General features: G+C 42.5%; 1 protein-coding gene across 31 annotated transcripts in view; it reads right to left on the reverse strand.

Moving 5' to 3' along the window:
• TENM3 (teneurin transmembrane protein 3) overlaps positions 1–13,488 on the reverse strand; it is a 1,327,252-nt gene that overhangs the window by 235,590 nt on the left and 1,078,174 nt on the right. For 2 of the 31 annotated variants that reach the window (XM_072037279.1, XM_072037274.1), the window contains exon 1: positions 2,747–2,912. The exons of 27 other annotated variants lie outside the window; for them this stretch is intronic. The gene's annotated coding sequence lies outside the window, so the exon portion shown is untranslated. Of the gene's footprint in view, positions 1–2,201; positions 2,327–2,746; positions 2,913–13,488 lie in introns of those variants that run through there. 2 more of the 31 variants (XM_072037273.1, XM_072037278.1) reach the window with 2 other exon arrangements.

The raw sequence follows: 13,488 nt of genomic DNA on the forward strand, positions 1-13,488 counted from the left end.
TTAGAAAGTACAAATGACAAATAAGCCAAAAAGTCTGAACACTATGTTTTTGTGAAGGTTACGTTGTTGATATTGCTTGCTAAATTGTAACATACCCTCTCAATAACTCCTTGAAAGAAAACACTGCATTGTGACATGTATTAGGCCACTCTCCTTCTATGTGCGGAGCGATTAATCACAAATTTTGTAACATCTCAGAGGTAGTTAGCAAGTTAGCTGCTTGACAGTCGTGAACCACACTGCGATGGATGGAAAATGGAAATCCACATTTTCTGTCCTGGTTTGAGCACCTTCCCTTTCCCATGTCTTACTCAAATACTTCCATCTCAACTTCTTAGGGTGTATATCGAAAGAAGTTTTCTTTTTAAGAGAAACAGGGAAAAGTGACCTAAGGAGGCTACGTGCACACCACCAAGAAGTTCAAGGAAACAAACCTGGTTTATGGAGAGCAATTATGCAAATGTACACATTCTTATCTTAATGACAGCCTGTATTTAACATCAGGAAATCACCTCCTTGCATCTATTAAGCAATTAAAACACTAATGGATAGGTGACTAGCCATCTTCAGTAACTTTTCCACACATTTTCAGTGAATTTATTCTGCAGACTGGGAGCTTTGGAGGGAAGGTGATTCCCTTCCTCTCCCTCCATTGTTCTCTACCTTCAAAGCTGGTCACAGCTCGAAAGCAGCTCAGGCTTTGTCTGAGGGTTTGGTAGTTCATATCCTAAGCCCCCCCTGTTGTTGAAGTATCTGAAGGCAGGGTTTCTCTAGCTTTTCACAGCAACAGCCAGAAAACAGGAGCAAAGTTAACAAAGAAGAGCTACCACTCTCAAGTGTCAGGTTTGTTTACTGAAGTAGATCATTATTCCTCCAAACCTTCAAAGTTCAGATCTTTTTGTTTAATAAACTGTTAAAACAACGGCAAATGGGATAAGTAAAGCGAACATACACTAAGACAGTTTTTTAAAAAAAGCAAAACCATCACCACCAAAGCAACAAACCACACACTCCACAGGCAGATGGGCAGTCCACATTAAGGTTCGTGGGATTTAACAGAGGAAAACTAAGATGTAGTGGGCACAAAAGCTGCAACGGTACATTCATGCACTGGAGTACAGAGATTATGACTTTAAATAAATGGAGCTGCTGACATACCTCTCTCAGTTTTTTTTTTCTTTTTTTTTTTCTTTTTTTTTTTCTTTTTTCCCAAATCCTTCCTTAAAGTCTACTCTAGCAATTAACAAACAGGTCTCCGGATAGCTCGCCCAAACATTTAAAGCTGGGGAACAAAAGGTTTATTTTAAAAAAGAAAACCTTGGCTAGCACAACTCCAGACGTGAATCTGCTTTCAATTACTGAAAGTATTTCCACTTCAGTGCAAAAGGATCAAATCCTCGGCTACACCATCTTTAGGCAACGAAGCTGATTGCATGAAGCTCCCAGGCTGCGGACCGACTCCGTGGCACAGCCGTGTGCCCGGTACCTCTGCCTGAGGAGCTGCACGGAGCAGGGGCTGCGCTGGCAGCAAAGGGCAGGCGGGGATGCGGCCGCTCGCAGCAGCACCGCGCTGCCCCAGTCCAGCCCAGCTCTCGCCTTTCTCTCCTTCAGGTGCCTGCACAAACGTCAAAGATCACGCCGGGCTCCAGACGAAGCACTGCACGGCTCCCTGTGAATTCGGCCAGCCTGAGCTACTTATTTATTTATTTATTTTAAAGTCGCGGTTCGCATCATTTGCCCGGTGCTGAAGTTCCCTTTTGCTTTCAGACTTCTGAAGCAGCGACCCCCCCTCCCTCCTTCCCTCCCCCCCAGCCCCCCGGCAGAGCAGGTAGAGAAGGCTCTCTGCGAGGCACGGGAATTAGCAACACTTGGTAGTTTTGGGTTGCTTTTTTCTTTTTTCCTTTTTTTTTTTTTTTTCATTATATAAGAGTTAGCTCCAACAGCGAGACGCAACACCTCGGGTACAAATTACAGAAAATAAATAAATAAATAAAATTATTATTATTAATGATAATTAAAAGATAATAATAATAAAAAAAAACAACTTCTCGCCTCCTCCACCCCCGATCCCTAAAGCCGACCCCACCGCACCCGCGGCGAGCGCTGGGGGCGAGGCGGCTCCGCTGCCGGCTCCGCACCGGGGCTGCCCTCGGAGCCGGCTCCCCCCCCCCTCCCCTCTCCCCTCTCACCCCCGCGCCCACCTCCTCCTGGGCTCCTCCTGGGCTCCCTCCGCGCCGCCGCCCGGCCCCGTCTGTGGCGCCGCGCCCGGCGGAGCCCCGCTCGCCCGCGGCCCCGCGCCGCCGCGATAGGCTGAGCCCGGCCGCCGCGACTCCCCGCCGGGGAGCGGGGGCTGGGCCTGGCGCCGCGTAACCCTTTCGCGGCCGGGGACGGCTCCGGGGGGAGCCCCGGAGGAGCTGGGGGGGGGCCCGGCCACAGCGCTCCCCCCGGCCCCCGGCGCAGAAAGTTGCCGAGGCGCAAACTTCCCCGCGGCGCCGCTCGCCGCCGAGCCCCGCTAGCCCCGAGGGGGCGGCGGAGACACCCCCCCCAGGCACAGCGGCACCCCCCCAGCCCGCTGCACCTGCCCTTCAGCCTGAACACACCCCCCCAAACACCTCCGTCGCCCACTTTGCGAGTTTCTCCCTCCCCCGCCCGCTGAGGCACCCGATAGATGGGATAAAATGAAAGCCCCGGGGCTGGGGCCTGCTGGCAGCGGGCACGTCCCGCATGCGGTGCCGGCTGTACTCACCCCCGCTCCCCCAGCCGCTGCGGGCAGCCACGGCGAAACCCGCGCTGCAAAAGCAGCCGGTGCTCGGCACAGGAGATCCTACACCGCCGGCTGGTAACCGCACTGAAGTGAGTGCCCCTACCGTCAGCCCAAGAGCCGGGAGAAAAGGAGATGAGTTACTGCGTTGCCCCCCCTGCGCAACACCCAGCTCCTTGGAAGCCTTCGCGGGAACGCTGGCCCCGGCGTTACCCTCAGCATCACCGCACACACACAGCCTGGTTCTGGGTTGGTTTAGGAAGCGCACTGCTACGCAGCAGCTCCCACAACGCCTCTCAGACCTCTCGGACCTTTGCTGGTGCTGACGAGCCTGCGCTCTCCTCACCCGAGCACAAAATCTGTCCCCAGCACGGTCCAAGTGAGCCCAGCAGCTACACAAAAGCCACAATTTGCCAAAAGCTGGTCAAGATATTGTTAATGACTACAAAATGCCCCCAGGGAAAATGATACCTTTCCAGATTTATGTTTCAGCAATGTTATGTAGAACACTGCAATGAAAGCGCATGTTTTTAGATGTATTATTCATAAGAAATTCCATAATATTTAAAAAAAAAAAAGCTTATACAATTAGGACTTCCACGTGCTCACTTGCAACTTCCAAGAGAAACACAGACTACACAGACTGAAACAGTATTATTCTGTGAAATGGGGGAAAATAATGAGCTAAGGAGCCAAGTCCTGATGATGGCAGTCTTGGCTGACAATGGGGAAAAATCCTGAGAAAATGCACAACAGCACTAACACTACGTTGAACTGAAGCTCTTCAGTCAGAGGCGCAACAGACTACGTGCCCTTTGACTTAGCGCAAAGGAAAAACTGTAATACAGTCACCGTTGACTTACACTTTGCTCAGACTTCAGGGGCTCGTGCTGAAAATTGGAAGCTTTTTGCAGTTCACGTTCTGGACAGGCTCTCACATCTGTGAGAGCTGCAGCACTGGCCAAGGAGAGAGGTACGAGATGAAATCACGAACAAACAGAGCCAGTTAAGGAAGCAAGTCTCTAGCAAGGCCACAGCAACACTCACGCTCTCTGTGCCTCTTCCAAGAGGTCCAGCTGTAATAAATGAGGTATTAGATCACGAAAATACTATTTTCCAAACCGCTTGAATGGAGTACCTACAGATAAGCATTTTCTGCCATTAAAGAATTCTACTAAACAGGTAATTAATTCAGGCATATAGCCCTACAGATCTTGAAAGAAAGAGCAATGAGAACTCGGTGCTTGGCATCGGCTCAGGCAGAAGTCTAAACCCCAACCGAGAATCACATCCTTCAGAGGATGCCTGTACCTGCACCCACGATCCAAGAGACTGTCGGGAACTTGTGCAGGAAGCAGGACACGGGGTCTTCCAACAGCCAGATGCCACGCAGGCTTGAGGTACTTCAAACAATCCTTTTAAAAAGAAATCTGCCTTGTGACGACCAACCTGTATGTTCTGTACCATTTTCCTACAAATATGTACAACCGTTCAATAGGATTGCAGCCTATCGAAAAAGTAGCATCGTGCTTCTGCTAATTAAGCCAGTGCCACCCTCCTTCCTTCACCTGGCCGTCCCTGATCTCCCCGTCCAGGAAGAGACTCAGGTATCTCTGCAGCAGATCCCCTTCTCTCCACTTCCAGCCAGCTGCAGCGGAGGATGCTCCTTGCGCTGCAATTCCACTGGTCCGCTAATGGCAGCACAAATCATTTATGGTATCTATTAAGTGCAATACTAAAGGCATCTGGAACATGAGTTTCTGCTTAGGAAAACATTTATGGAGGAGGCAACTGTGTGGGTGAAGCAAACTCCAGCGCAGATATCGCACTTGATGCCAATGTTGCTCACGCCCAAACAGTAGAAAGATCAAACACAACTTTGCGGTAGGTGGGGAGGAACAGCGGACGTGTTTCATTCACAGGAAAAAGAGAGAAACTTTTTTTTTTTTTTTGGAAGTAGCTTGGTCAGAAGGATTACTCCAGTAAATTATGGAGAGCATTAACCACTGAATTTGAACCCATTTTTAGTCTTTCTTTATTAATAACTCATTATAGCCCTTTTTCTTAATGTGGAATAAATTAGAGCCGTGTTAATCCATGCAGCTATCTACAGGTACATTTATCACCACCACAGCCTTTTTGACTCTCCTGACTGGAAGCTGCATTGCACGGGCAACAGAGACTCATCCCCTGCTGAACTCAAGTCACAGTGGCCTTTTCAGGTCACTGGCAGGGTCACCTGAAAACTTACCTTTTTATACAGGGCTGAAAGGTACTGCACAGCTGGCCCTGACATATGTGAAAGAATTTCTCTTTCTCTCTCTCACTCTCTCTGTCATATTGCCACAATTTAGATCAGTGAAAACAACTGAGCCGGGGCCTTGCTGGTATAAAAGAAAGAGGAACTGCTAACAGGATGTTCTTTGTGGGAACTCAAAGCTTTTGGAACTGATTCCTCTTCCCTGATCCAGAAGAGCTCAAATTTTATGGCCTTCATAGCATGTTGCATAGTTCATATTTTTCCAGAGTGCATGAAAACTGGGGAGAATTGTGAATGTGGTTAGTTTCTGGAGGCAAGGCTTTGTTTTAGCTCTAAAATTGGCCAGGTTGGATTCGGCTGCGGAGGGAGAGTTACAGCAGCCTGGTCACTATGATTACTTTTATATTTGCATTTTAATCTGTCTCGGGTTTCGGGAATGTACAAGTAGTAACAGACAAGCAACCTCCCCCTCTGTTAAAGACGAGTACTATCACAGAGAGCCAAAATGTCAGCAACTCCATCACTCCCAGCTGGCACCAGGGAAGGACTGGAGAGATGCCACCGCAGCCGCTCTGGGTAGCAGGCACTGGGCTAGACAATCCCAGACAGGAGCAGCCGGGCTCCTTGCCCCGCACCTAACGTTCAGTCCTAACTAGGATCTTGCCTGAGCACTGGGACGCCAAAGCAGAAAGCACTGCTACGCCCAGTTTAACGTGGCAAATGAGAGGCACAGAGCTGACTTGTCAATACTGCTAAAGCAGCATCCTGGGAGAGGGAAAACCTGATGCCAGTCTTCCTGTCCTAATTGCTGAACCTTTCTGCTGCTCATCATCAAGATAAAAATTTCAGCTATTTATCAGCATTAATGATGACTGGTGACTTTTATTAAAAGGGAACAAGCACCTTTTTAGACAAATACTAATTCGCCTATTTGAACAGTAGTAGTCTAAGTGCCCTGTGAAGACATCCTATCATGAATAGTTAATAAGCTTTGCAGCTGCTTGTACTGAGATGCCGCACGTACTTTACAGAAACACTATTCTCTGCATGCGCGTTACAAACAAGTATGGATGGTGGACCTACCTAGAAGCTGGAACTGCACGGCATCAGTACATCACCTTTGAGCCTGTTTTTCTTACAGCCCTACAAAAAGGAGGGCACTAAGCTATGGAATTTAAACACTGCCTAAGATATTTTTTTGTCAGATAAGGTATCATATATAACAACGACATAGATTCTCAAGTCTGTTGTACAAAACAGACTTAATCGAGTCAAATATTTATAACTTAGTTTTCCAGTTCTTCCTGGAAATGTATCATGTAGAAATAATAGTTTTAGGCTACTCACAGGATTAATAGCATGTGTTACCATAAGAAAGCATGCGCACAAATGTATTTACATATATAACGTCTTACAGTTCTTAAGCACTTCAACAGTCCACTAAATGGACTAGATTTTTTTTCTTGAAAGTAAGATAAGCCATTAAGATGAGACATATTTCATGCAATAATTACCATGGTTTAAATGAGAACAGACTAAGATGATGATGAGATCACAGATTCAGTGTTCGTACCTGAAAACACTAAACTTTTTTTTTTTTTTAACCTCTTAACACAGAAAAAGCCTAACCATTTTTTTATGACCTCTCCCAAGAATGTATTAAGGATTTTGCAGTTTCAGATTTGCATTGCGCTGAAAATACAAGTGGAAATTGTGAGTAAGTGGATGAAACTGAGATACAGCAAGAGTTATAGCAAAAATACAGTACTTTCACAAAATGGTTGAATCAATCGAGACACTTTTTTGAATGTAAGTGGGCAACCTGTGACTTTTTTCCTAAGAAGTAACGTAAAACCACTCTGTGTATGTTAGCACTGTGATTTTAGAGAGCTGTATATGAATATAGTAAAGTAAATAATATTCCTCTACTCTCTGCAGCGAGCTCAACGCAGTATCTGGCAAGGTAAAAAATGTAAATATTTCTTGTATAACACTACTTCGAATTTTGCTATCTATTGGTACAATGCCCTGCTTAAAAGTCACTCTAAAATACCCGTCATAAATAAAACGATGGGAAAATATAAATTTACAATTATTATACAATCAGGTATCTTGAACTCAAAAAACTAAGTTATTGAAGACAAAGATACTGAATACTTTTCACATACATAGTTTCTAGTCACATATATAGTCTCAGTTACTTTCTCACCATTGTGTTTCTAGGTTCGAATGCTTAAAGTACCAGCCAGTCAGTAGACTACAGAGAAAAAGGGCACATACACTTTGAATGATTAATAGAGTTTTTGAAAAACACACCGCATACATGCTTTCCTTATCTTAGTGTATGGCTAAGTGATGATGAGGGGGAGATGTTCACAAAAATTTTGGGGGATTAGATGATATGTATCAATGAACTCTGCGAAAGAAATAGCTACCCGGGGGGGGGGGGGGGAAGAAAAAAAGAAAAAAAAAAAAAGAGCCAAGTGTCTAATCCCACTTGTTTCAGAACAACTGCTATGCAGAAGCAAGATGAAGCAATAGAAAGTAATGCTTTCAGGTCATTTTACCTAACCTTAAAAGACAACAGTATTTTAGGAAAAAATTTTAAACCCTTCACTGAAGTAAGAAAAATCCAAATATAATCCAGGCCTTAAACCTCTCTTCAGACTGGACTCACTATGAATTTGGCTTCTCTTTTTATCTTGCGAGATGCACTTCAATGCACCATCACACTCCACAACCCTGAAGAGAAAACTATTACACACATAGTTGCAACACCTTCTCTTCTTAATTTTTCTTACTTTCCTATATTTTTTTTTCAGGCACCTCTATCAGCAGCTGCTACTCACTGCCTTTCATCTGGAAAAGAAGGCAAAGAAACAGTTGCTTGCACAGCTAATGCTCCGAACTGGAGCCCGAGTGTCTAATCTTCATAATAAGCAGCTTCCAACTGACAAAGTTCTGATTTACGTTTAATACTTGAGTCCACAGCTCTAAATCCCTCTGGATTACGGGATTATTATTATTTTTAATTAAAAATTTACACTTTTGATAGAAAGAAGAAGGGGAATATATTCCTTGCAAATGAAGGAGACAAAGGAGTAACTCCAAAGAAGATCAATTTGGCATGTAAACACATGACATACAGGACATCTCATAACAAACACTGTAGGTGCAGGCTGCTTGAAACAATCTATTTAGCATAAAATAGTTTTGTATAGAGGTCTGACAAAGAGAATTGGCTTTTGTGAAAAAAAAGTCTGTATTGTAAATCTCTGAGAATTGGTAAAGACCACCAACAGAGCAATCCTATCGGTGTAAGAGAACAAAGAAAAAAACACTTTATTCTTGTTAATGATGAGGCTGGCGTCTCATACCTCCAGAAAGTTTAACTTTAAAGTATTCTGATCATCTCATTAAAAAAAAAGTTCAAGGTACTTCTCCAAAATGAATCTTTATAAAGGTATTTTTAAAAGAGGCACACACACACACAAGATCAATGTCCTTGTGATTCTCACAGAAAATATTTCACATATTTCTTGGAACAAGCATTATACTGATCATAACAGAAACTATGTGGTTGGGATTGTGTGTTCAGCTGCTGCTGTCCTTCATCTTGTATTGAGCTTTTAGTAAAGTGTAGATAACAGAAAAAATCACTGTATCATTTTGGTTCAAAATTTCCTTTTTTTCTAAGTAAAAAGAAGCTGTTTCTTTTCTCCTAATTACGGCATATTCTCCCTCCTCTTACATTGTAACTCTTTAAAAAGAAAACAATAAAAAAAGGAAACAAAAACACAAAATAAAACCCAAACCAACCAAACAAATGACCAGAGCACATTTTCTTTTTTACACAGTGTCTTCTCTGGCAAGATCAGAAAAAAGTTTCATCCTTTGAGTAAGTCCGTCAAACAGATTTCTAACATACAGTTTGAGAGCATTCATCTAAGACTACTATATCTGCACTTGTGTATGCTTGTATGACATTTATTGCCTTCGAAAGGTGGCGTAAAAAATATTCCACACTATTCTGATGCCTGGTCTGAGCCACATCCCTGCGAGTAATTTTTTTATATATATATATATATATATATATGAAATGGTTATAAAAAATATATGTTTAAAATAAATATTTTCCAAAACATTAAGTTGGATGCTAATTGCAAAAAAAAAAAAAAAAAAAAGGAAAAAAAAATCATTGCTAATGTGATACCTTATTCCCTTTTCCAGAAAAAAAAAAAAAAGAAAATAAAGAGAATGTGTTTCTAAACCATAAGAACAGGTTTTCTATACTTTATATACACTCAGAACTGCCCACATTAACAAACTTCCCTCCTGTGGTGTGTTTCCAGGCAGATGATGAATGCCTGGTGATAGGTGGGCTGTTAGGCACAGAACTGAGTGCTGTAGTGCATCTAGAATTGCATTTATGGCACACCTTGAGTTGATTTGTTAGATATTAATTCTCCTAGACAGCAGGTGATCATTTTCCACATTCACCCAACAGTCTTAACATTTGCCAACATGCCCAACTGCTAGTAAAATAATTTTACTCAGTACTAGCAGATGTGACAAATTCATAAATAGGGTGTAGGCACTGAAGAACTTAAGGTTACTGTTTACTTAAAAGGGGAGGAAGGAGAAGAAGATATTTCTTCCTTCCTTTTATCCATAATTCAGGAGTTTTTGATGCACTTGCCACGTTTCAGTGAGCCCGTTCACCTTGTGCTCACACGCAGAGCCAGGCCTCTGTACTGCAGGTCTTACACTCACCACTTGGGCTCAGCTTATTTCAAGCAAGGCTGTCACACATCTCCAGAATACGATATATTACACAGACTTTATCACACGTAATAGTCCCTGACGTCCTTCTTCCCACTGCCACGTCCCAGTACTCCATTTATTTGCTCAGCACTCCGGTGCATGGATGTCAGACTGCCACAAACCTACCTGTGTAAAACAGCTCCAGAGATCATCGAGTTCAGTTCTGTTGTTCTTTTGCTGTTTTCACAGCAGCCAACTTCATCACTGTCATTTCCTAATTCCATCATCTAAATGATTTCACTAACAACACATTTCAGTAAAACCCTTCCCACGATCACTGCCAGGTTTGCAGGCTCTGGTATTATCTGTCAATAGAAGGAACTCAAAGGCTGGCTGAATTCTCTCATACAAGAGCTCTTAAAATGTGAGCAAGTGCTTGGACATTGGGCATAAATGCTATTTCTCAAGGAAAATAAAGAAACTAAATACAGCACGTATACACCGAGGACACAGAAAAGCTGGTGGCATGACACAGAACATTTTAGAGTGATGATGAATCAGCACAAGTCATGGGCAAGTTAATTTTCCTCCTCTTCTTCCCACCTACCATGTGCTTATATTTTAAGAGCAAAGCATGTAAAATGAAAACGTAAATGAAAACCTAGGTGGAAGGACATAGCATAGCTGTGTTTAGTACTTAAAATGCTGTGTGACTGGAACAATTCTGAGGCCTCAGAAATCTGTGATGAATCAAGCCTGCTAGAGAAGGATTCAAAGAAAAATGCCGCTTTTACTGTTAATGTCCTGAAGTTAATCAAATGTATGGAAGCTGTCCTCAGTATAGGTTAAAAGGTATATTGGAATATTATCCCCAATATTGGTAAAGATACAACATTACCAGTGTGTCAAGGAGTTTATTCTGCTTTCTGCAGCAGTTTTGTGAAATGTGCCCCCGCACACACACAGCTTCCTGCGGCTTCCCCCTGCCATCCATTACAGTGCAGCAAGCATCATCTGAGCCCCTGGAAGTTCCCATACAACGAGATTACTCTTCCCACCTTCCCATTTGCTGGTGATGCTTGTGCTGCTTTAGAGTTGCAATAGTCAGCTCAAAGCATTTACACAGTACTGTGTTGAAGTGGGCTCAAAACAGTAGAAAGGTATGGAAAGCAGCTTGTTAAAACCACACAGAAAACGTATCCAACAAAATATGTATTTTATTACAAGAAAGATCTCAATTCCACATTTAATGTGTTCAATCCACATCTGGCAAACAACAGATGCGAACCGATTCATGTCTACGTGTCCATCACCCAGTATCACAAATGCTGTTTCCTACAGTGAGGATGACCTACCTACACATGCAACCCGGTCGTTTAGCCAGGCAAAGGCAGTGACCGTCAAAAGGTGAGCTTCAGGAACTGCAACTCTGCAAAGGATTTAGTGCACAGAGTTCATCTGGTTGTGGTTCTCGGGTCTCCCCTGAAAGGAAAGGATTCTGACACTGTCCCCGGCACAGGGGAGCTAGATGGAGGGTGCTCAGGCATATAACTATACGGGCTCAATACCATATCTAAACTATTATCATCTAAATCTTGGCACAAGAATTCATGAGCTGAAGTCAATCAGTATTCTTTGCTTTTTTGATTATAGTCATGCTAGCAGCCACTGTGAGGGTCACATTGCTATTTAAAACTCTCCTGCACCAAAGTAAACAGACCAGACACTGACTGATATCCTGCACTATGCTGAGGCAGAAACAGTTTCAAAGAGGATAAAAAAAACAAAAAACACAACACACACACAACCATGGGCAAAGGCAAAACTGCTTGAGAGGGAATTTTGCTCCAGGTTTTCTAAATCTTACCATCTATATTTGATTCTTGCAAATCCTCCCATTAATAGGGATACTTTCACTATCAAAACAGTGAGATTTTTATCTTGAGTATTCAGAGAGAGATGAAGTTGAACGTTCTTCTTTGCTGCAAATTTCTGCATGCTGATTAAACAGGTTAAAATCATGTCCCACTGCAGTGGAACAAGGTAGTACTAGTAGAACCAGAGCACTCTAAGAGGATACAAAACCATGCAAGAGAAAATGTAGCATACCAGACTCCTGAAAATCTGAGGCACTTAGTGATGAATGTGTAACTCCCCCTAATGGAGGCAGATTTGAATTTATCTGAAAAGAAAACATCGGCAACTTAAAATCCTAATGCTAAAAACAATAATATCGTTGTATTACTTTCTCCTTCATGGCTTTTTAAGGAATCTTCTAAGGTATGCATCAGTGATTTACAGTAAACATTGAAGCATTGTCAGTACAAAATCTTTCTAAGTGAATTTTATTACATAAAGAAAAATCCTAACTATATGTGCATTTCAGCATAGTTATACAGTATGCACTCAGCAACCATTAAAACTCCCTCAAATTATCCTCTGTCAGTCACTTCAACTTCTGTTTTAGCTAAACACTTTCCTGTTTCTTAAAAAGTCAGCGATTTGGTATAAAAATGACAGTGACAGGCTGCAGTGGTTTTGGTTGTGTGGTATAAAGAAACGCTTCTTATGTGCACAGCTGCTTGTAATGAATGCAGCATGTCTGAGGTCTGGTCTTGGACAGCTTCCTACACTTCAGACTCCAGTTTCCTTGGCAAGTTTTCTGGGACCATATTATCTATATGTCCCAGTAGTTCAGCCAAAACTTTTCAATATGAGAATTTGGCACTGTGCATCAATGGAACGGGTTTCTGAAGTCTCTCCTCCCATAGTTACAGCTTCTTAGGAATTTTTGCCCTAATTCTATTCCAACAACAAATAATAAAATAAAATAAAAAAAAAGTCAAATTTTCTACTACATAGCCCCCTTTTAAGGTATGACAATTCTATTTTTATATAATAAAGTAACTAGCCATGAAAGATGCCAGATTGACATCAGAGACTAAAATTACACTTGTCCCCAGCTCAGCTGCAGTAGCAGCAGCAGCAGCAATGCAGTGGTTTTCAGAGCTCTCAGATTTGAGCTGCTCTAACTTCTGGGGTAAGTGAATTGCTCTGGACTTTGTTCCGCTGAGCCTTCTGATAAGCCTGGATGTTGCTGTAATTGGTTCGGTGATGCTGTAACTAAGTGTTATAAGGAGGACTGTGATTAAACACTGGATTTTGCACAGGTCACTGCTCAAATACTCCCCACCCATTTTCAAGCCAGGGAGGCATTTAACCTCTCTCCTTGTTGTGGTGAAAGCCTCTTCATCTCACTCCACTACCAAAGCTCCTCTTTATCCAAATAGACTGATACACAGATATTCTCCTAATACAGAGGAAATAGAAAAAGACAAGCAATTTAGAATGAAGTTATGGATATAATCCCAAATGACTTCCAGGTTTTGATTATTTATTGGAAATTAAGTTTAGGAAATTTGGTGCTAAAGAGTTCTTTTCCTTCAGGCTTTTGATTTAAATGTGAGCTTACATGTTTTCTTTTTTTCTTTACAGGAAATAGTTTCTAGCAAAGTATGCTCTTAAATAAGACTTACCCCACTGTTAAATTCTACTCTGTAGTGCCAGCACAATCAGTTAAAAAAAAAAAAAATCACCAAAACCACAGATGAATCTGTATTTAAAATAATTATATTGTAAGGCAAAAATAGACAAGTTCTTGTATACAAGGAAACTCAAAAATAAGCTCATAAGCAAGAAGGAC

Source organism: Anas platyrhynchos, chromosome 4 (genome assembly GCF_047663525.1).
Source record: "Anas platyrhynchos isolate ZD024472 breed Pekin duck chromosome 4, IASCAAS_PekinDuck_T2T, whole genome shotgun sequence".
Classification (NCBI taxonomy): domain Eukaryota; kingdom Metazoa; phylum Chordata; class Aves; order Anseriformes; family Anatidae; genus Anas; species Anas platyrhynchos.